The sequence below is a fragment of the Manduca sexta genome, chromosome 2 (assembly GCF_014839805.1).
Source record: "Manduca sexta isolate Smith_Timp_Sample1 chromosome 2, JHU_Msex_v1.0, whole genome shotgun sequence".
NCBI classification, from domain to species: Eukaryota; Metazoa; Arthropoda; class Insecta; order Lepidoptera; family Sphingidae; genus Manduca; species Manduca sexta.
The window spans coordinates 1,326,476-1,351,505 of NC_051116.1; the positions used below are offsets into that span (position 1 = coordinate 1,326,476).

The 25,030-nt window shown below is 35.8% G+C and overlaps 1 protein-coding gene across 8 annotated transcripts in view; it reads right to left on the bottom strand.

Annotated features, from left to right (window-relative positions):
• The window catches only part of LOC115450511 (MAP/microtubule affinity-regulating kinase 3), a 246,736-nt gene that overhangs the window by 164,139 nt on the left and 57,567 nt on the right, over positions 1 to 25,030 (bottom strand). For 2 of the 8 annotated variants that reach the window (XM_037437603.1, XM_037437598.1), the window contains exon 1: positions 23,511 to 23,778. The exons of 3 other annotated variants lie outside the window; for them this stretch is intronic. The gene's annotated coding sequence lies outside the window, so the exon portion shown is untranslated. Of the gene's footprint in view, positions 1 to 23,400; positions 23,416 to 23,506; positions 23,779 to 25,030 lie in introns of those variants that run through there. 3 more of the 8 variants (XM_037437610.1, XM_037437601.1, XM_037437606.1) reach the window with 2 other exon arrangements.

Sequence of the window (25,030 nt, forward strand, 5' to 3'; positions counted from 1 at the left end):
TGGATCTAATGAAAGAACTTTCCAGTAAGAATAATCTGGGTGTTCATTAGCTATGGTAATTAATGTCCATTTACTGTCAAAAACGTGTTCCTTTGCCTACATTCTACCATAAAAATTTTGTTGTAAACAGCCACATTCCATGATCACCAGTATTTCTGTGTTTGGTATGCAAGGTGAAATACCAAAATTATATTAATTTAATAAACTGGGCCAAATAACTTTCCGATAGAATTTAACCTTCGGGAAATATTTCGTTGTTTATGTTAGAAAGGAATATTGTGAAAGTATTTTCATAACAAAATTAATAAAACACGAGTGTTATTAATTCCTGTTCTTCGCATATTAGAAATCGAGCAAATAATTAACCTCTCAAACCTATATAGTAATAAGCAATAATATGCAATCACTGTTCCTTCCGAGGGTAAAAACATTTTAAACCATAATCACCATGCAATTTAATTCATAACCGCTTAATTTATCCACTGTAACACTGCCATTAAAGCACATTTTACCTCTAAATTTTAAAGCTGCAAATCCACAAAAACTTCCACCGTACATTGTTAAAACACGGCTCTCTCGTGCAGCCTATATTTTAAACAGTAAATAAAATCTTATTCTGCGCATCCAGCCATTCCGCTAGACATAAATACGTTCAGTTTACGGCCACAATGCGTGGTGTTTCACACTATCCGGCTCGAAGGACGACGTAACACAGTACAAGATTGCTGTCCGGGACCTATTTTGCGCCTTTTCATTTTCAGTCATTTTATTATGCGACATCTCAGATTTTATGTTTCTTCTCACAAAAATAGGCTCGACAGAGATACAGACAAGAAAATAAGGGTAAGAGTGGGAGCTACTTTTGATTTTCATTTTGGAAAGGTTCTTTATTGTAAATTATTTGTATTGATATGCTCCCGCAAAAAGAGCCATACCGACTTTCTAACTAATCTTTATTTTATGTTTGCCATTAAAGACATGCCACGTAACATTAAATCCATTCCAACAAACTACATCCGAAGAACATCAATTGCTCCCAACAAATTTGTCTTCGCAATCACAGCGGGAATCGTCCGCAAACCGCTAAAAAGGAGAAATGCTCACACAAAGCTATACATCAAGGCAGATTTAAAGTGGGTGGCGCCGAGCGGTGGGGGATGTAGTTAACTTCGAGAAAATTCTATTTGCTGTAATACTTTGTTTATACCATTTATCCGGCGACGTTTTAAAATGTGCGCTTCTGTTACGTTTTTTTTTCGTGTCACCTCTTGACGTCGTTTGGTTGTTTGGCGTTTTGCGTAGAATTGTTATAAAAGTAGGCCTTACTTACATTTTGTACCATTTTTACCAAATTTTTCAAATATTATGATTAACAATGCGATCTAAAATTATAACATGAACATGAATTCTTTATCAGACAATACATTAATAGACCGTCTGCGCATTTTCTACGTTGCAAATAACTCATTTCACATTGAAAACATAATATTTATATTGTAAATAATTACCATATTTCTCCATCACGCACATCACACTTAAATGAAACATGACAATACAAATGACAATCCTCCAATAATCACGCCCAGATCGTAACTCAATGACTTTTAGATAACGTGTTATCTCTCTCTTTCTCCTATAATTAAAAAGAAACAGGCAATAATGCAAATAATAAGAACCAATCACAAAACGCCACGTCACGAGTGCTTCTATTACGTTTACGCGTGGCGATATCACGCACGCACGTTGCTCGAGCATAATGTCGGGTAACTTTGTCGTATGATTGTTTTTATAGATTATGCAGTTTGTTTAGTCTAGTATTATCTTATTTACATTATATATATGCATGTGGGGGTGTTTCATTGAGATAACGTGTGCAAATGTAATCTTAGTGCAGTGATTTAGTTTTCATTACGGTGTGTAGTTTGCTGCTTACTGTGGAAACACAGTTTAATTTTGATTTCTATTAAATTTTTTAGTGAGAAAATCCACTGCTAATTATGCATCTAATAATAATGAGAGATCAACATAGCACCGCGCAAGCCCTCATAGAGTGACAAGTCAATCGACACTAAATCTACGAATCCAAAAAGTCACACCAACATCTAAAGCCAAATTCGAAACATACCATTCCCCACTACCGCCCACTAAACACATTCGTTTACAATTCTAATACAATTCCGTCTAAGCCGCGTGCACGATGCATACGACACGGCGCGCCACTTCAGCCATGTGACGCGCGAGATTGAGTGCGCGACGAGCGGTGATGCTGGGAATGCACCGCTAAAACAAACCCTGCTTGGGAATTATACGATACGTATGTTCATTTACAAGTTATAGCTTGCGGCTTCACCTGCGCGTAAGATAATTTTGGAATTAAAGCCCTACTGTCCACTTTTCCGGGATAAAAAATAGCCTTATGTTGATACAGAAATTGGATTCCCCAAGTACTAATTTCACCCTAAATACTTCTTCCTGCATTTACTTCCAACAAACATCTTCACTCACTTTCGTATTTATTGAAGTAAAATTCCTTGATACAGTTAATTTTTTTAACAAAATAGATATGAACTCACAGCTATCACTGCTTACAGAAAAAAAATCATCATAGGGTCAAAATCGCCTCAGGCAACAAACCAGCCAGAAGTGTATCACGCTCACATTTCTTACATTATGTACACTAGACATAACTATTCAACCAGTACACTACAAACACGCTGCTCGCTCGTGCGACGTGACGCCGACGCGTGACACGCGAGATTGAGTGGCAGCGAGAATACACCCCGGAATAACAGAGTGCGCCTTTCAGCGTTCAGGAAAAACATTTCAACGTCGCGTCGGGTGATACAGCTGTGAAAATATAACGGGTTTGATATTGTTTTGCGTGTGCAGAAATATTTATGACAACTCAGGCCAATTAGAAGTAATCTATACTTATATATAAAGCTGAAGAGTTTGTTTGTTTGAAAGCGCTAACTCAAGAATATGAAACTGATTTTTATTTTCACTGAAGCTACATTACCCCTAAGTGTCATAGGCTACTTTTTATCCCGGAAAAACATTTATCCCGAAATAACCCTTTCACGGGGAAACCACAGGCATAAGCAAGATCAATATGATAACACCATCCCTATATTAAACGGTCCACTTGTGAGCACAGGCCTTCTCTAGTATTAAGGGTTTAGGCGCTATATTGAAATTGAAGTCCTTATCTAACATCTATATAAATAAATTGAATACAGAGTTTCGACTGCAATTCTGCCTTAATCCTGGGCTTACAATATCATCGTTCTGTATACTCACATACAAAACAAAGTCCCCTGCTTCGTCTGTCTGAACTGATTTCGATAAAAAAAATTATACTTAAATAGTTTGAGATCCTAGAAAAATATACAGCGGCACTTTAATCCTGGAAACCTAAAGCCGTGAGCAAATGCTAGTTATTTGTATGTTTAGATTCAATTAATAAACACAACAGCTCTCAATATCCGACCCTATCATCTATATTCTGTAATAACACAAATGGCGACACGATGTCTACAGCTAATTTCCAACCGGTGCAATGCGTGGCGCTGGCGACACTCTAATGACGGACTTGTATCGCGCCGCGTGCCCGGCCAGATAGCGATCTTACAAATGTTGACCTTATTTACAGTGCTGTAGGTTGTAATTACTAAGTACAGAGTGTTACATGTTGTTTGAGATGATTTGATTCGTTAGGAACGTGAAGGAAAATTTAAATTTTAGGAATGGTGTTGGCAAAGATCTGCAGGTATGGATGGTTCAAAACACGGAAAATATAGACTAATACATAATGAGTAGGAAAATACATTATTGATCTCTACGATAAAGTAACATTTCCTTAGTTACCTATAATTTATTACGATAGATTTTCCTTGTAAGCTAAATAGATTATATTGTAATATTTTACAAAAAAAAAAACATAGCCTGAAATTAAAATTACACTACATGTACAGCGTGTTTGAAAATAAATCACAGTATAGCGATAAAACAATTACAAATAAAAACAACACATTTACGCGCATGAAATATTCAACCCTTCAAAATTGCAGAGGATCAAAGCGACCGCATGTACGGGCGTTGTCGAAATTTTATAGTGAAACGAGCGCCGCGTGGGCCGAGGAACGCAAAATGATTAATAATATTCACCCTAAAGGATTTTAAATTTGGAACATTTTTCTCGTTGAATTTTTTGCGTAATAATTAAGTGACGGGTACTTTAGTGCGAGTTGGCGCACTTGACGGTTGACGCGAAAAAAACGCCCCGGAATAGCGAAACACCCACGCAGGAAACGAGTGCCCCGAATAATTGAAAATTCATTCCGGTTTTTGTAAATCAATTTTCTATTTGTAAAATAATGTACTTATGTAAAACGGTTGGTGGACCACATAAACATACTTTTTTTTTATAACACTGTTAAAAATAGGATTTTTCTTTTATCGTAAAATGTAGTATTTGCTATAACAATAAAAAATATGAACTATTTTCTTGTGATCACGATACGAAACGATAACATACCAAATTTTTTGTGAACTTCCTTTCTTTTAGGTCCATCGCAACTGTGTCCACATATCGGGTCAAGAATTTTCATATGATTAGTTAGTTCCAAACTTCAGTCTGACAAAATTTTTCATCTAAATCGATTAGCTGATTCCGTAGATGAGCGTGTACGAAAACACGTCTTTTCCCTTTCATTTTTCAAAATAATTCTTAGATACAAACCTCGTCCTGTTAATAAGGAACACAACAAAAGTAATCCGTCAAGCCTTACTTTACAGATTACTTACTGATTTTTATTTATATAAATTTAAATACAATTATAAGCATTTTATTACATATCACGCACAATGGACCGACTATTTTACGAGTTAAGTGCTTAAAAAGGAGCCCACAACCAATACCAACATCACCAACCACCCAATATAAATTTACAAATGTATCATTAAAACGGCTTGTAATATTCCTCATGTACATTGCAGTTCGAACCGCGACGTTCCACATAGCTATGTGAATGTGGGTATTAACGCGAGACGTGCCGGCTGGCCGTAGTTGCGCTGACGATTACGCTCAATTATGTACTGAGAATGCACGCAACTTGCTAATATTGTTTGATGATATATCTTTATAGAGCGAAGGAGTTCAGTTCGTTTAATGTTCATCGGTGATTATAAACAATTATGGTTTTAATAAAATATGTTTCAACATAAAGAAATATATATTTTTATATATATTAAAGATATTTTATATCTTTGGCGTTTTTTTTTATTTTGCGATAAAATGACTACACTCGAAGGCAAATACCGCGTATGTGTTCCAAATACGCTTAGGGTTATCATATATTTAAAAAATTATTAGGGATATTTAAATAGCTTTTAATATCTACAAAACTGAAAATAAATTTATTGAAATTGCGTTTCCGCTAATAACGTCCCAAATTCTTATTAAAAAATAATAAAACACCTGATATAACTAAATACATTAACATCATTCCTTATAGAATAAAGAGCCGTATACACGTTATTACAGGAAAAACTTTAAATCATTAACATATTAATTCACTGAATATTAAAGTCTAAAATCCAACGACACGAACCAAACAAGAATAAAATATTTCAATCAATCATTATTCATGATACAAAGCATTTCTATAAACCAAAAGCACGTCTGCAAAGTTATATTCACCAAAAAATCTTCTCGCAGTCTGGTTCTTATTTGACATACAAAATTGAAATCGAAAACTAATCTTAATAATATGGAGCGTCAAGTAGAAAAGTTTTGAAACATTTTTAACATATTTCCATTCAATTTTTTTTATATACGTGCACGTCAAAGTGACCCCACTGATGGTAAGTGAAGTGGGTTCCAATAGAATGTCGACTGACGAGACACAATTACCCCTCGGCAGTCGACACAATTATGGCGGCCTGCTAGAACCGGATATACACGGGCTGATCCCGGAACGCGACACACTCACGTGGACCACTATGGCGGGTTTTAACACCTTGCGTACGGTGGTCGCTATCCGGGCGGATATATAAAAGATCCTACCACCAGCAAAAATACGCCATAGAATACGCAATTCTATTAGGAAGAGAGGCTTATAAGTAGATCAAGGTTTGTAAATGAATGGATTCTATCATTTTTATTAAAACGCATTCATTTTGTTTTGCAATAAAACGTAAACAAACCTATGTTAATTTTACACCACCGCATATTAACCAACTTCACACAAAGAAGATAACACATAATTTTATTTTTGACGAATTTTCACTTCACTGGCTTATCAGACGCAACAACCTTCATCAAATCCCATTTACGCCATCTCTTACCCAAAGGGGGAAGACACCAACATAAACACGTGTTATAGCGACCCCCCCCCCTCCCTTTCCAACCACACGCCCCAACAAGGCCAACCACTTGATAAATACGTACATTTTGATACCGAGGCGTCTGTCAGTGTTTCTTTTAGACTCCGACACGGAGTTCAATGTTGTCATGTATGTCCATTAATTTTACTACAAAGAACAACCTGTCAACTCGTATCGCGTGAAGGATATTACGCGTAATACGATACAGCATATCAAGAAGGTACATTAATTGAATCCGACAATTATAATTAAATGTTCATACATATTAATAAATATGTTACTAGTACGTAATATCTTGTTTCATGTTCAAGTCTTAATATACACAATGAGTATATTAAGATATCATGATGAATACATATTGTATACATTCACACACTCATTCACTGCCCCCGAAGGGGTAGGCAGAGGCGCAACAAGTGCACCGAATATCCGCAAAGTGTATTTCGTTCTATAAAGAGATAGAAGACGTTCGCCATATCGGTCACAAATTCCAGACTCCGGACTGATACTGAGTGGGAAAAACCCACCGTTACTGCCTGACCGAGGCTTCGAACCCGAAACCTCAGCACTGCAGTCGTACCGTAATACAACTAGGGCACGATGACGAGCCAAGTCAAGTTATTATAACATTCCATTTTCAATATAATTTAGAATTTTCATTGGAGAAAAGTAGATTAATGAAAATATTAAGTGTTTCGTTTTATATAAAGGGCCCAATTTAGTAAATAAAATGTGATTAACTTAGGGCATAGACCGCGTAAACCCTAAGGTCAGGACGAAAACAAAATTTTTAAACTTACGAAAATCACTCCATCCGAATTTTAAACGTTAAACTTTTATAATCGAAATATTATGTCAGGGACGTAATTAGAAAGGAAATCCTAGTTTGACCCCCAAAAAACAAATAATATAAATGTTTACCTAATGATATGCACAGAAATCGTGAACAATACTTGCTGGTAGTTTTCGTTATGCCGGCATACGAAGCCTTACACGTTTTCCTTGCGCTAAGCCGCGAAACACGCATGCACGCAACGCATAGCCGAGTGTGTCAAACCGGTCTTACGCGGCCCAAGAGCCGGTCGCACGACCTTGCCGCCGTAGTATTGTATAATGTTACTAGTATGTAGATTTAGGCTTGTAACATTATTGTAATATCACAATACTTAATAGCGTCAACGTCATATTTTTTTTATATCATCAAAGACGTCTAACTTATAATTTTTATTGTGTAGTTGGTGAAATGTAAAATTTGTTGAAGCTGTATTATTTGTTATATGTTCTAGTTTATAAAGGTATTTTTGCATTGCTACCTCACTTCAAAACACTCGTGTTAGTAAAACATTTTTTACTCTACTTTGTTAACTCCAACTGCTAAAATTTCCAACATAAGCATACGTGCAATTTCCTACATGATCATTGTAATGATCGGTATTGTCTATAGAACACAAAATAACTACAAGCCAACACATAGTGATTCAGGCAAAGGTACCTTTAATTGCACTAAAACAATATACAAATATCAAACTTAACGTTATAGTTATTAGATTGTTTTTACTCTATCCGTCACTCGACCTTGCCGGGATCTGAGATTCTGCACACGCGTCCTACGTAAACACTTGCGCATACAATAGCGGAATTAGTTCCTGTTTTGTCAGGAAAACCTATATTGTTTACATACTTGGTTAGATGAGATGTAAGGATATATTATTGTTTTAATGTTCAATAGGCGGTATTAAATTGTGATGGGTTATTTAAATTACTTGCGGAAAAACACAGCGTTATTTATAAAACTATTTGTATAAATATAATAAGTTGTCTATTTATTACAGCTCCCTTGATAAATTAATTTTAAATAAGACTAAAAAACAAGTCCCAAATCCGTTCGAAACTATTAAAACACACATAGTTATTATCTCAAAAAATGTATTACTTTTAACAACTTACAATACATCAATTAATCCATACGTCGCCACACATCATTACCACCAAGCCGACTGTCCGTCAGAATCAGTCGGTTGGAAGTCGTGGTCGTAACGTGTGGACGCGACGGACCGTGTCTGACGTGTCCATTACTGGGTATTCAAAAGATGTTCGATATATTTTTTTGTAAACACGCTACGGAACATTAAATTCAGTGTGGTTCGAAAGCGATATTACTATATTTATGTTGATGCAGCTCGTTTACTTTTGAAAAACGATTTAATATATTAGAATTTTCACCGTGTGCTCAGCGACTTTAACCAAACAAAGTGCGCGCTTAGCGAGCCAACAGTCTAGATTAGTTTGAACTGAGTTACGACGACGGCTACAATCTATCTCACATAATTAACGATAGGACATTATGTACTTAGCGAATGCGTACCTTTATTAATTATCTTTTATTACATTTGTATTTTTTTTGTAAATATATATTACATGAACAACTAGCCTGTCAGTTCGCGTCTCGGGTATCCATGAATAGTACCAAGAGAGAGATAGATAGAGAATATGAAGTCTGCCATCCCGCACTAACCGTGATGGACTAAGGCCTAATCCGACTCAATATTAGAGGCCCGTGTCCAGCATTGGGACAGTATGTAATACATGACTGACATTATTAATAACCAAAATACTTTTCACCAAAAAATCATTACCATCAACAAAACACACTATCTAGAATCCCACAACGCTTATCACACCAGCTCGATGCGCGAATCGCTGCGAGCCGAGACGCGATTTATATTTACCGAGCTGACATTTAGACACCCGTCATCGTACTGAAATCCGCTCCAGTTAAAGTCGTGATGAGCATTGTTGTTGAGCGTATATTGGTATAAATATTTTGCATATTAAACTGACTGTGTATTTATTATAAACCTGTATAGTGTATGCACTTGCTTTGTAAGACATTTGATGATAATAAAAGCGAGCGGTTCGAAGAAGTTTTGCACATTTTTACGGTTTCTTCGGAGCTGGGTGTAAATTCCAACATATTTCCTTAGACCAACATCCTTGACATTTCGAAAGGTTTGAAGACTTCAATAATAGTTTACTAATCTAAATATTTTTAACCATTCCCAAGAATAAACCAATCAAAATGTATCATTTCCCGTCAAAAAACTTTATCCTGATTGGTCCATTTCGACGATAGATCGAAAAAAGAGTTTTTAATTGTTAATCGAAAACGACGGTTCACGGACAAACACGACGATTGGAAAACCAATCCTTAAAATTAAAAGCTTAATTTTCAATATAAATCAGTAACAACGAACAGTCGAGCTAACAATGTTATTACAGACTCGGTCCGGTTTAGTTTGTAGTTAGCGTCATTCGTACGTCCAGGGAGACCGCACGGGACCAACTTCACGTTTCGTATATAGGTCACACGTTGCTTTTATACTCTTCAGCTGAATTGGACAATAATTGTGAATCAGATTGGATTTATAAGGATACGGTTGGTTATATTTGCGATGTACGTACGTTGAGTATATAACTTTTATATAAAACAGGTATTTTCATATATTTAACCTACAAGCAAATAATTTTTAGTTTCAAATAATATATTTATGAAGTTTTCTACAACACTTCATAGGCATAATGAATGGAAATCAAACCAAAAGTAAATCACAATGTCAAGCAAGCTACAAGGAAAATCATTCAAAATTATAAAAAAAACTTACACTAAAACGACATCACAAAACCAAGCCAAAAAATGACACATCTAAAATGGCTGTAACCGTATTCGAGACAAGCATATTCTCCCCACGCCTCGCAAAAAAAAATGTATCGACACATCACAACACTACAGTTCAACGCCCTGTGTATTGGAGATTTTTATCGACACCTGATCGACATGAGATGGAAGACCATTGAAATTAGATTGAACGGTGTCGAAAGCAAATAAGTCGACGAATTTGATTGCGGCGAGACTTCTTTGAAGTCTAGACACGATGCATGTATCTGGGGGGGCAGGTAATGCCAGTGCGAGTGCTCGGAGCGACTACCACGGTACATTACACGGGTCATCAAACTCGTCGCTTTATACTTAAAAAAAAACTTGAATATAAAGAACTGAAACTATTTTCAAAATGTATCTGGATATGAGTTTATTAAAAAAGAATTGAGATTGAACACACACAAACAGAACCCAAGAACAGACAATGCATCGACCTATAGATCGGTGATAATAACATAAAATTTGCTAAATGGACTAAATTTGCAAGTCATTAAACATGATTAACTGAATCGCAAGCCATGTATTGCACCATTGTGAATCCAATTCCAATCAGTGCATCCAAACTGTTTTTTCTTTTCATACTATTAACGTAAAAGGCAATTTTCACTATCTCCATACGGGACAACTGTGAGTGAATTTAAAAAGCTGTCAAAATTAATTCGCCACCGAACTTCGGACAAAGGACCTTTTGTTCGGCACTATCAATTTGTCAGTCCGGGACAGCGCGAATACCAATTCGTTTTCGAATCAATTTTATTGTTTTAGGACTTTCTATTTCAATTTTTCCAGTTTTTTCTATTGATTGACAAACCGTTTACTTTGTAAAAAAATATCTAAAAATAGTATCCTTCAATCGAACAATGCTGTTAATACATTTGTTGGAAATAATTTTTTCTTCAACTTGGATCTTCGGTTATCCGTTCATCTTACCAGTTTTCACTATCCCTAACTTAATTTCAATTATAAAATCTTCCTGCGTGGTTACTTCTTGACATTTATTATTACTTATCAAATACCCAAATTTTCAATCAAATCCCAACAAATTCCTAATTTCCAAGCGTTCAGATATTTTGAATCAATGAAACGCAATCAAAGTCCATGTTACCTCCAGCCTTATAAACATCACTGTGTTCATTCACAAACACCAGTTGCCACCATACCACATACCTCTACATATACGTATGCATACTACACGTCGATTTATTGAAAAACTTCCAGCACAGGATCTCGTAAACCGTGCACGCGCGTTGTCTGTTTGTTCCGTTTCATTTGGCTCGCTCGAGCTTGAATTATTGTTAGCGAGACTGTATTTGCGAAACACAGGTAAGACGCGAATGGAATACTGATTTCTTAATTGGTATAGTTTAATGGGAGTTGAAAATAGATGCTTAATTAAAATTTGCTGTCGAGTCTTTGTTTTGTTAGCAAACTATATACGTTGGTGCATACAATTGTACATAGTTTAGGTTGGCATACGAATTATTATATATTATACAGTCTTTGTAGACATTTACCTCTTAAAGATTGTCTCATATCGTCTTCTTTGGTAAATTTCTATATGAATCAACACTTAATTTATCACGACCTGCATCTTCAACTAAACCATTATCAAACCGTAACGCAGTTTCAAATTGAGGAACTGTCACTTACTGAACATAAAACCGCAACGGGACAACTAATAGTACATTTAACATCCTAACTGCCCACACATGGCACTGAATCGTTTCAATATGAATCACTTTCCTCCCAACATCGAGGAATTGAGTGAAAGTATAAATATTGTTTTATTGTTAACGGTGATATTGGTATTGTCAGAAGCGTCAAATCGCTCAGTGGCCTAGACTCTAGACGTTGGTGGGTGTTTTATTTTAAACGTGAAATCTCTTGACCTCAAATGCTGGTTTCGAGCCACTTTGGTTAAATATTCGTTGAGGGCATTTCTTTTTTTAATTGTTGCAGCTGAGGTCAAACGTGCGAGAACATTTCACTCATTCTGCTCTCAACATAAATGTTACTGTCAATTTGATCATAGCTAATAAATCCATTCATTCTTCTTAAATGAAGTAAACAAGGCTTAAGACTTTGGTATAATGTGTGATCGCTTACCATCCTCCATTTTGTTTTTTTCTTTATACGTACATGGCATATTGATCCCACTGCACTTGATGGTAAGAGATGGGGTCCAATAGAATGTTGACTGACAAGAGACGATTACTCCTCGACAGTCGACTCAATTATGCCAGCCTTTTAGAACCAGACATACAGAGGCTGATCCCAGAACGCGACACACTTACGTGGACCATTATGAGGGGTTTTAACTCCTTATGTATGGTGGTCGCCATCCGGGCGGTTATAAAATATATCCTAACACCAACAAACCACACCACTAGCAATAAAAATGATATTCAAACAAAGACAATTCTAACTTGCATTACAAACGTACGCCATTATGCAAAATTTTCAACCAGTACTATGTCGTTAGACACTACGTGATAGCACTGTAAAAATTTTACGTTTCACATTAAACCAGTCACTGCTAGTTTCAGTATAAAAACAGTTTTAATAGTTAACATTAAACGTTTAAATTGAACTTCGGTTATGATAACAGTAATCTGTTGTCGGGAAACTTAATCCGCACGGACTTTATCTATAGGTTTAATTTATAATAATATTTAAAAACTAAAGAGTTTGTTCAAACGCGCTGATCTCGGAAACTACTGAACGGATTTAGAAAATTCTTTCACTAATACGGGGCTACATTATCCCTGAGCGCTATGGGTTATTTTTATCCTCAAAACGGATTTTTACTCGAATGAAGTCGCGAGAAAGAGTACTAATATGTATATATACTTTTTATATGTTAGGATACCTGATTGCAATAAAACTTGCGTATTTAGACCGGATGTTACGCATAAAGTAACAGGCTCGCCCCATGACTGCGTAAGGAGGTGAAAGATCAAGACAGATAAGGCACTTTAATAACATTATAATATTATATAGGTTTTGCCAGCAGATTTGCCAGCGTGCAAATGTTTTTACGGGATGAGTCCAAGTCACAAGTCCCGCTATATAATATAATGTAATGATTTCTTATGTTTACGCGAATTTTAAGCATTAAAATTAAACTACTTTTCAGATTTTATCGCGGTTTTTATAATTTTAGTTTTCTCCCAACGTTTCGAAGACTTTGCAGCCTTCGTGATCACGAGGGGGAACCGAGGTGTTGTTCATCCGCAAAGTCAAAATTACAATATCTACCTACATTATACAATTATACAACTTTTTAAATTTCAGCTGTTGGTGGTCCGATCCACCATATTAAAACCTCGATAAAATTCGAAAAATAGTTTAATTTTAATAATAAAATTTTTATAATTTGAAATACTACATAGCATTGCCACTGTTTAGGCTGTTAGGGGGGTTTGGCTACTGTTTATGATCAAGTACATATAAAAAATGCTTGTATCAACCTACAATAAACTAAAAAATAACTTTACAATACACAAACGCAAAAGAGCGGTAAAAGCCTAGTTTGGTTTGGAACGGACTGCTAAGACGTATGTCCGCAGGTTTAAAAGTAAAGTATAATTATATGTGTATTATTGGTGAATTATCTATTACGTTAACGGTGAAGGAAAACATAGTGAGGAATTTTCATTTCTGAGAAGTTGTCTAGAGGAATTCAGAGGGTGTGTGAAATCTAAGGCCTAATCCCTCTCAGTAGTAGAGGAGGCCCGTGCCCAGCAATGAGACAGTATACATAAAAGTCTCAGAATTCATCGTTTATAATTGTATTGTGAAGTTTTCCGCGGGCTGGAGTAAATAAATTTAACGTCGACTCTATTTAATAACAAAGCTCTTAGGGACCAATTTGTGTTTCGACGGAGAAGTTTTCAGAGACGCGCTTGGAAAATATAAGTATTTTATTAAAATACTAGGTATTGCTCGTGGATCTGCCCCGGTTTTAGCTCATTTAATATTGATAAAATTGATTGTGAATAATTTAAACGACGATGAACTTACTGTCCTTTAGAAGCGCACATTTAAATATTTAAATTATTATACACGTTATAATAAACTTTATAATTTTTAATAAGTAACTTTGATTTATAAATGGATTAAATTTTATTTTTTAACATTCGTACTCGCAATTAAGAATTACAGGTATACTTTATAGTAGTGAAAAATAGTTATAGTAGTGCAAAGTATTAAGACAAGACGATTGTCTTTTATATAAACGGAGAAACGAGGAGGTACCAGCTCCTTGCAAGTAAAAAAAAAAACAGTAGTTTGTAATTTACAATAATACACTCACTAAATTCCTCGTTACATGAAAATAGATACTCTCACATATCAACTTATCGCTAGAATAACCTATAATTATCCATATTAATATATAAAGCTGAAAAGTGTATTTGTTTGAACGTGTTCTAAACTCTAATTTTGATGTAGTCTTTAGCTACTATGTTTATAGCAGAGATATACCAACAGACACATCCATGATTCCTCTCTTCTATCTATATTATATACATTTTGTTTTAGATGCTATATTTTTCTAACTTAACAATTAATTGTTATTTCTTCATTATATCACGTCAACAGGCTTTTTTTCTTTTGTAATCTTCTTCTTATTTAAAAGATAGACGGCTAAATCATTAATGAAAATGTCTTATTCTCCGAAAAGTTTAAGGCGTGATTTCTGAGTGTCAGAGAGGAATTAATCTTTGTTGATGGCTCAACAGACGTCGCTTTTCGCGAACAGAGCTGTAATCAAGCCAATTGTTTCATTGTCCCCCATAATATTCAAATTATACGTTTGGAACGAATACATAATCCAACAATAATAATGCCTGGTTAATGCAATTTATGAGCTGAAACTAGATTTATAATTAATCGCGCAAGTTTTAAGACGTGTCCAACAAATAAATATGCAAAAATAATACGACATAAAATAATACAATTTAAACTGTATGAAATTCCAATACCTCAGTCAATAAAGTTACAGACTTCTATGTGATAATGTTTCAAATAGACAGAACTTTATTGCTTCATCGCACTGTTTCCGCAAGATGACGAAACTGCAGTCCTCACTCCTCATCACTTCTCATTTTGTAAACCCCTAGAATCCCTAAAAGTCCCGGTCTACCGCCCAACTTCGACCCTGTCCGTCGCACAAACAGCGAACAAGGACTTTTCTGGCAGATAAAAGACTTCAAATATCAAAAACAACAGTCCTTTGTTTCAAAGGGAAACTCGAGTTGTTTTCGCGTTACTCAAATTTCGCTATCGTGATATCGGAAGCCGATTTTCTTTTAGTTTCCATGAAACGTGTTAGGTTTTTGGGGCAGTACATTGTTCTCATATAAAATTGGTGTAAAAGGTGCTGATATGTTTACCACGAAATACCATATACGGCGGATATATCTTTCGTCGCGCGACATTTACTAGTTAATTTTTCAATCATTTTCTTTCCTTATTTATTCGATTTTATTAGATTTTTACTATTAATCCAATTAAAGTCTAAATTAAAACATTATTGGGTTTAAAAAAAAACATTGTAAAATTCAAGCACAATGTCTCTTAACACAATCCGAAAAAAAAGACAAAAATATGCTTCGAAAAATATATATCAAAACTTTTTCCATATTGTGTTTCGCAAATGAGCCAATTTATATGGCGTATAAACAACCAAATTAAGATGTAACCGTCCTCACCCGGATAATGTTAATGAATAACATCCTACGACATAATGGCATTATAAAACGAACTTTCGATGGGCTACAGTTTTCTTCCTGCATTTTTACGAGCAATATAAAAACTTTAATGTTTTTTTACGAAAACATTTCGACCGTTGCACAAACACGTATTATTAGAGATGCAATCTATCATGTGTGTTTACGAAATAATATGTAAAACGCGATACGAACGTCGATGACTTTGCGAAGGTTTGTGTTTGAATATTTTTGTATATTTAGATCAATATTTTGTGCATGGGTGGATGAGGAATGCAATAAACCGAAATATTTTCGATAATCCAAGTGTAATTTTGCCGGTGGTATTTTATATCCGTCCGGATAGCGACCACCGTACACAAGGTGTTAAAACCCGCCATAGTGGCCCACGTATGTGTTCGCGTTCCGGGATACGCCTGTGTATATCCAGTTCCAACAGACCGGCATAATTGTGTCGACTGTCGAGGGGTAATCATCTCTCGTCAGTTGACATTCTATCGGACCCCACTTCACTCACCATCAGGGGCAGTGGGGTAACTTTACCATGCATGTATTAAAAAAATACAATATTATGTTAGAAAATCAACAAATTAAACGATAAAAGCATACATAACATAAGCAATTACCTCACAGTAAATTTCCAACAAGTACCAGGCAAACATAGAAACAAGGAAAGTTCCCTTAACGATGTTTGCGAAGAGACGTGACGCATTTTCAGTACTGTAACGAATGGACATAATTAATATGGCCTAGAGTATTGTCGCCATAATGCTTAGATGTTATTAAAAACAAATGGATATTACTTTACCGTATAAATATTACTATGTAAACATTAAAATAATAGCTAGACGATTCTCATGCTTCACAGAATAAAACAAGGTCTATATTTAAACGATCAAATTATTTTTAACGCATCAATGGGCTCGTTTCAAATCTACCAACTTAATTATAATCTAAATGATTTGAGAGGTCAAACAACCAACATATTTTATCGATACAAATGCATTTTTTAATTATTAGTTATATTTTATCATGGTAAACAGATCTAGGGCCTTTCGAGCGTATAATTGATTTTATTTTTCTAAATCACCTTATACATCGATTAGTATGATATGACAAAACAAACAATAATTTTCCTCACATAAATTCCAGGTAAAATTCCAATCAAACGTATCCGAGTAGGTCGGTGGCACGTTTTTATAACGTTACCTTCTAATAAGGATTCAATGGTGCACGTGACCGCATGCCGTGTTCAGTACGTTCGTTAATGTACTTAGCAATATGTGTACTTTACTGTTCGCTTTGTTCAAACATATATTGGCGAGAGATATAAATATGTTTCTATCTATCTATATCATAAGTGTCGTATCTTTAACTTTACCCTTGTATCGTTTATATGACGTCATCTCTTATGGTTGATCATGTCCCGAAATATTAATCAGGGACTATTTTTATGCAAGCGGCGACAGCCTGGTTAGTTGTGAAACGGATTGCTGAGACGAATGTCTGCAGATTCAAAACCCAAAGGCACACATCTGACCTCTAAAATTATGTGTGTACTCTTTGTGAATTTTAGCTTGCTATAACGGTGAAACAAAACATGGTAAGGAAATCTGTATACCTGAGAAATTATATATAATATTGAGAGTTTGTGAAGTCTACCAATCCGAACTATCCAAGCGTGATGGACTAAGGCTTAATCCGTCTTAGTAGTAGATGCCCGTGCCCAGCAGTGGGACATTGAATTAAAACACGTAAACGTAATATCAAATTATAAATGAAAAAATGTTCAAGTTTATATTTTTGCGTTTAATCTACCGCATTTAAACGCAAATAACAAACATTTACATAACTGTCAGCTACATTAATATATAGACAAAAAACCCTTGTTTTATGTTAAAACCATAAGATTAATTCTCTGAGCGTCCCAAGAGGGAAAATAAAAGAAAATTTCGTAGACATTCAAAATGACGCCTACACAATGGCTGACTTCTAATGTACCGACCTTGCGAGAGGAATCAACTCTAAAACATTATGGAAAGAGAGATTCGTTTTTCCGTTTTCCTCGCGAATTTGGGGATAAAGTTAATTGTGAGTATGTTAGATTTTAGTTGTCCGTCCTTTGGATAATCTGATAAAGATTATGTGGAAAGAAATTTGTAAGAAACATATCGTTGCTAACGATCTAAGAATTGCATGAAAATGCGTTGTGATTTTTGAATAGTAATTTTTTTCCTTTATTTTATAACAAACATGAACACAAATTTTATATTACTTCATCAATACACAAATAAATTCGCAGTCAGAGGATTATACCTCTGAAACTAGGTTCCTAACGTCAATTCTCAGAAACATCAACCCATTTCAATTCCACGATGTAACTCTTTTTACCATAAAATCTATAGCAAAATTTAGTGTAAAGTCACTTAAAAGCATTACCATGTAGATCAATTTTAATTATAACGTCCAATACCGCACATCGGTGCAAATTAACAAAGAGCAGGGTGACAACGAAGCGACCTATATTACACACATTATTTTATAAATAGGGCTGTCATACGTGCCGGTTTGTAGCCTTATTTTCCGGTCAATTATAAATGTTCTATGAACACGAACGTCCATATAAACTATTTGTTCAAAATCTGAACTAAAATGGCAACCAAAACGTCACTTGTACAACAAATAATTTCAGTTATTTTACTAATATTCTTTATTCACATACAGACTCGAGTTATTATATTATGAGCGTCACTCCGTACATAACCACACGGTGTCAAAGTCGAAATCGTGCTAATCAGGTGTACGGATTGCAGTACAGTTGAGTCGAAAACAATGAGTGTACGGAACGCCAAATCTAGTACCTAGTATATATATATCGATGAATGCAACAGATTTTTTACCTGAACCTACCTTATTCATCTCTGCTTCCAGCTAAGGTTTATCGACGTATTATACATAATAGTTATACCGGTATTCCGGTTTCTTATTTACTTAACAAGTAAGTGGATATCATACGTTGCGAATACACGTTACTTTTACATATTTATTGATCGAATCTCTCTAATATGTTTGCGCTAGACACATACTCTTGCTCATCGAAAGTTTAAAATGACCCCGTTAGGTCTAGTTTAGTTATGGCAACCCTAATTATAAATGAAAGTGCCGCGGGACGCACAGACACCCGTTCTAGGAACCGATTTCATATGAAGCGACAGTCGGTCGTGCATTTGTTGAATAATTATTTCAAACATTCAATACGTTCGGTTGAGGCTAAATTTTTGCTAGATTTTCTAGATCTTTCTGTATCAACTAGGTTGGCTATTTGCGTGAAAGCGTCACGTTTGATGATAAGATAGCATTTTGCTATATCTTTATATAATAAAATATGTTAGGAACTGCTGTTTTAAATGACAAAATAGGTCTTATAATAGCCAGAACAGTTACTGCTGAATCAATGCTTCGCGAGAGTAATATAAAAATAAGGGATTCCTACTCCGATCCTAGCAAATTTTTGACCTACCTCGTTAATTTTTAATGCATAGGTCTTCAAACAAGCGAACGAATCACCTGACTACTACGCGGGTGATAATCCACAATTCCAAAAGAACGTTTGCAATATGCTTGAAGAAAAGGAATAGGGGTAAAGGAACACTGGAGGCCTGAAGAAGCCTTAAGCCTCTAGATATCAAGTTTTTGTGTTTTCGGATATCAAAACCCTCATCAAAACTCGACTCGGTGGCGTAGTTGTACTGCATGCGCGGTACGGCAGCGTTCTGAGGTCCTGGCTTCGAATCAAGGTCGGGAATTGATATTTGGGATTTATGCTCAGTATCGTCCCGGAGTCTGGAATTTGTGCTCCATGTGGCAAAAGCTCATCCTCTATCACATCATAAGACGGAACACACTTGGCAAAAAGTAGGTGCCCTGGTTGTGCCTCTGCATACCCCTTCGGGGATAAATGCGTGATATGTATGTGTCTACTGCACAGTTCATGCATCGAGCGTCAAACGCGATCTAAGCTATAAATAAGCGCACTACACTTGAGCACGCGGTCTCGCAGCCCCGAGTGCAGCTGTGTGACCATGGTGGTATTGCCAGTTGCGAAAAATCATTTTACGGGACGAATTTGTTGTGAGAAAATGCGTTTGATACAATCTTTAAGGTAACGTTTTACAGAGACAGTTACGAAATGGTACAGATAATGATCGAACCTCTAAAACAGTGAATGAACGCCATTTTTACCTTTGAACACGAGGTTTTAATATACTTCTAATAAAATAGCTACTATGATACATTAAACCTTACTACAATTCAACCAAACTCCCATAACTTCACAATATTGCAAATAACACCACCAAATATTGCGGGAAAATTCCGGAATATTTCACATGGCAACACCACACCCCCTAACGGCCAGACTGCAGTGGAAAATGCCGACACAGACAATCGAGTTCGCGAACCATGTCGATGATCGACTAGGGTGTAGGGGGAAGGACGGGGGTTCACTAGAAGGGTCGTAAGTTACCGTAATGCATTGGAGACGACGCAGTGCGCAACTTGAAGATTTATGTAGCGTAGGTCAGTTTCATGGCGCGGTGAGGGTGTGAAACTGTGTGTGGATTCGATTCCCGTCTGAAATTATTGTTAACGCGAATGTTTGTAAGGGCGAAACTCCTATAATTGCAAACATTCTCTTATTAGCTTCTAAAAGCCCTGAGCTGTTAACAAAATCCTTAACCCTAAAATGAACGTCACCATTGAACCCGTCAATACATATCTAAACCCGTCAGCATACATCATTACAAGCTCATCCTGACGGTCGGTCACGTACTATCCGTACACGGCATGGCATATCCATGCCGATATGGTCATTGGCATTTGTATGCCGTCCGCCGCTGGTCTCATCGACCGCGCGTTAGCCGATGGTAGTGCAATACTTGTATTTTATGTTACATTTTTATTATAACTGTATATTGTATAGGATTTAATGCTTCCTTCTTGCAGCGGTGATTCGAATAGAAATATTTTTTTTCTTTTACTTATGTGGTGTTCAATAAAGAATCATCTACGTTCTTCCGCATTATGAAAGCGATAATCCTTAAATTAACATCACTTCCCACTTTTCTAAATAAATTATTTTACAATAAAGTTGTGTTCAAAACCTTTCAAGGCTATATCCATAACTGTGAATGTTAAAACGGTAGATATCACTCATAGTTATAGAACAATAGAGTTAGAGGAACTTAAACAGTAACCATTATTGATTTATTTGGAATGGTACAGTATAAAATTATTAATCATCGTGACTATGCTTTTTAGTTATGTTATTACTAAAAGAGTATTACTGGCGGCTTCACTCGTGGATATGCCATTGTCTCCTAAGAAAATTCCTAATGTCACTTTCACCAGCATAAATATATCCTTTAAATTAACCTCGCACGTATATATGTCAAATTCCATCCAAATCAGTTCAGCTGTTTCTGCGTTTACTTCTAACAAAATGCAAACATATTTTCAAATTGTTGCATTTAAAATATTAGTAACATACTACAGTAGCGAAGGGTGCAAATATTCTAAAGGTAACCCGAGAAAAAACAATTCCCTTAATTAACATATCGCGGCCAATTCAACAGAAAACAAGACTAACACAAGTATTAATAAGCCGAAAAGGGAAGCCGGTACGAATCGGGTTGTATGGACGATTTGCCACTGACATACAGGCATATTACTCAACAGAATTTTATTTATATTATGTACCTTTCAATAACACAATAGTGACGAGGGAAACGCGCATCAAATGCCAAACGCATACGTCACGATTTCGCAAATGCAATATCAGTCAATGCTTCACACATTTCGCATGCAACCTACACGCGTGAGGTCATAGTCAACGACCATGGGATACGGCAGTTACAATACATGAAATACCTTTCTGACTCGGCCTATCTGACTGCCTCTGTGGCGTAGTTGTATTAGGGTACGACTAGCAGTACTGAAATCACGGGTTCGATCTCCGGGTCGAGTAGTGATATGGCGACAGGCTATCACCTTATCACATTAAGAAACGGAATACGCACGGCGGAAAGTGGGTACACCATTTGCACCTTACTGCTTTACTACTTCGGTGATTAAGGTCGCGAGTATGTGTATATTTGTCTTTCTAATATTATAGTTAATGTTGAAATTTGAGAAAATTTTGGGAATGGCAGTAAACAGAGACCACTGAACGGATTTGGATGTAATTTAGCATACCTGTAAACCACGTCCTGGATTAAAATTAAAATACTCAGTGGGATTTTTGTGCTGGAAAAGATTTCACGCAGTTGAAGCCGATAACAATACTTAGTTTTGATTAAAAAATACATATGACTTACAAAGAACATTGAAGCACACTAGCTGTTGATTATGATCAATGATTCCACTTAATTGCTGAGCGTTATAATACGCAACCATCGCCTCAATGAACTCAACATCACGTAGAAATATGTGAAGAATTCGGCTGTCATGGCGTCTACCATCAGGCCAGCAAACAGCTCGTCTCGTATTAAACTAACGTTATTCCTAAATATTATTTTTATGAAAGTAATTAAAATAATTATATTTTACGACGCGTTGAGAAACTCTGGTGATTTAGATATTTAAAGTTTATTAATAAACGTAGTTTGAAACGGTACGTTTTACTACTGTTTAACTAGTTTGTTTCATCGTAAAATTACATTTCATTGACTACAACTATAAATAAATACGATTAAGTTTTATACTTTGTTTCTAACAGTACATAAGGACGCCATAATTCATTTAAAACCAACCATATTAACGGATTCTTTTGTTCTCTCCATAAATTGTCGTAAGCTTAGAAATAAAACTAGAAAATAATTTATCATTGAAATAAATCCGCAACGACTTACACAATTTCCACCAACAGGGACAAACGAAATGAAAAATGTACCAGTTCAATAACTCACGCTATTGCGACGGTACAGTTTGTTTCTAAACTTTTGCAAGTTTCATTAATAAAATTCCCGTTTTATACGAAACAAAAGATAAAGATAGACGGCTAACGGGTTAGATTAATTTTAAATCTTGTTTTGAAACAATTCCGTTTCGACCTTACATTGCGATGAAAACATTTGGGAATCTCCAAACGAAATTATTTGGAGGAAGTTCATTCAATAATATTTTTTTGTTGTTTTGATAGAAATCAGATTAATATTTCTTTGTGAGTAAGATTTTAAGGTATATGCCTTAGACGTCCTAGTCCTCGAGTTGTAATTAGTAACAATCTAGGCTGTAAAATTGGTGACTAATAGACCAATTAAAATGACAGTGTAGTGCTTAAATTAAAATTATAATTTACTTTACGTCATTTAAAAACATTGACCTTTTGAAAATTACACGGCTATAATGAAATACAATTATGGCATGCAGTTGGGTATTTTCTTATTTTTTATTCAGTTGTTTCATTTAGATACATTCGATGAATAAACATAAATTCCTTTTGTAGACCGTTTAATTTTTAACTCCAAAGAATATTCTGTAAATGTATTCATCAACGTTTCTTACCTAATATTTCAAACGCAATGATAAAAACTTTAATCTACCCTTAAATCGCTCCAACAATATTACATTTAAACAATGCAACCCCGTCAAATCGACAAACAAAACTTACTTACAAAACGTAAACACTTCGCAAAACCGGTCCAACCGACCACTGGCACTACAAAAAAGAACACAGAGCGCGGTCTTCGCGACCGGCCGTCGGACAACCCTCCGTCCGCGGTCTCAAAATCCCAAGACCGTCGGGAGAATCACTGCACGCAATCACAATCACACAGGCACAGCACTACGTTCGAAATTTGAATCGCGTGGGGGTTTCGTTGGCGCACGTGCACCGCTGTAGTGAGGCGCCGCGCGACTGAGACGAGAACTGACGCCCTACACACGGCCGCAGCGGACAAACAACGCGGACCACGCCCGAATGTTTTGATTCCGACGTACCGTGTGTTCCGCGTAGGATCGTTGCAAGTGGAGATATTTTTGTACTGCAATTTTACTAAGAACCAAATGAAATATGAACATTCGATTTGTAAATAACTTTAGAATCGTTTTGGTGAATGCTTTAGCGTAAATGTTGAACAAACAAGTTTACCGTTTATTTGACTGTTTAACACTTATGCATTTAGGAATTACGGTGCCCATATTTTCAAAATGTGCCTTCAATACTGAAAAACAGTCCTAAGCCTAACACGTCACAATCCCTTCCACAAATATTACCGCTATCACAAATTATACCTAAACACTTCAACATCGTTAAAAACGTAATAACACATTAAAAACAAGTATTACCAATAAATCACAACTCAGTATAATATTATCACACACCATCATGTACCCTACCATCCGATCCCTCACCGGTGCAGGTAAACAAGAGATTACAATGCATATCGTACATCGACCATCATCGCGGCCTTACAGATACCACATCGACTGACAGATAACGACTGCAGTGTATAAATATACTGCGCACGGTTTTAATGCACCGGTTTATTTACGGAACGGCAGTGGTTTAGAAATAAATGTGTTATTTTCGTGTTCGGTAACATTACTATTAGTAGATCTTTATAGATCATATTTTATTAGTTCATACAAATTGTTTACAATTTAAGAGTGAATATTGTCATCCCTATTCATTCTAAATTCATTCACTTATAATTCTTTCGTGTTTTGTGACATCTCTATTATCGGATGATTTTAAATATATTATTAATTTAGCCGCATTGTTTACAATTTGAAAGTGTATATTATCAACTCCAATGAGCTTCAAAAATGTATTTATTATAATTTTTCTCCACAAAAGGACATTAAAAGAGTAAATATTAAAGGGAATATGGATATTTACACCTCTATCTATGTCTCATTAAGAAATAGACATGATGTTTTATGTATGTACACATTTCACTCACCATCGACCGAATCGCAAACAGTGTAACGAACTCGCGACCGAGCCGTTTCCGCGACACGATCAAATTAATTGTGTCGAATTAGGATGTGTTCAATAGTTCACGCGCGCAAAACGAGTACAACATAAAGGGTACGATGTTGTCTTGTTGGTTCGGTGATTGCTTGTACTTGGGGTCGTAACTGTAGGATTCTAGGTTTGATAAACAAGTCGGGGAAGTAAAATTTGTGTAAT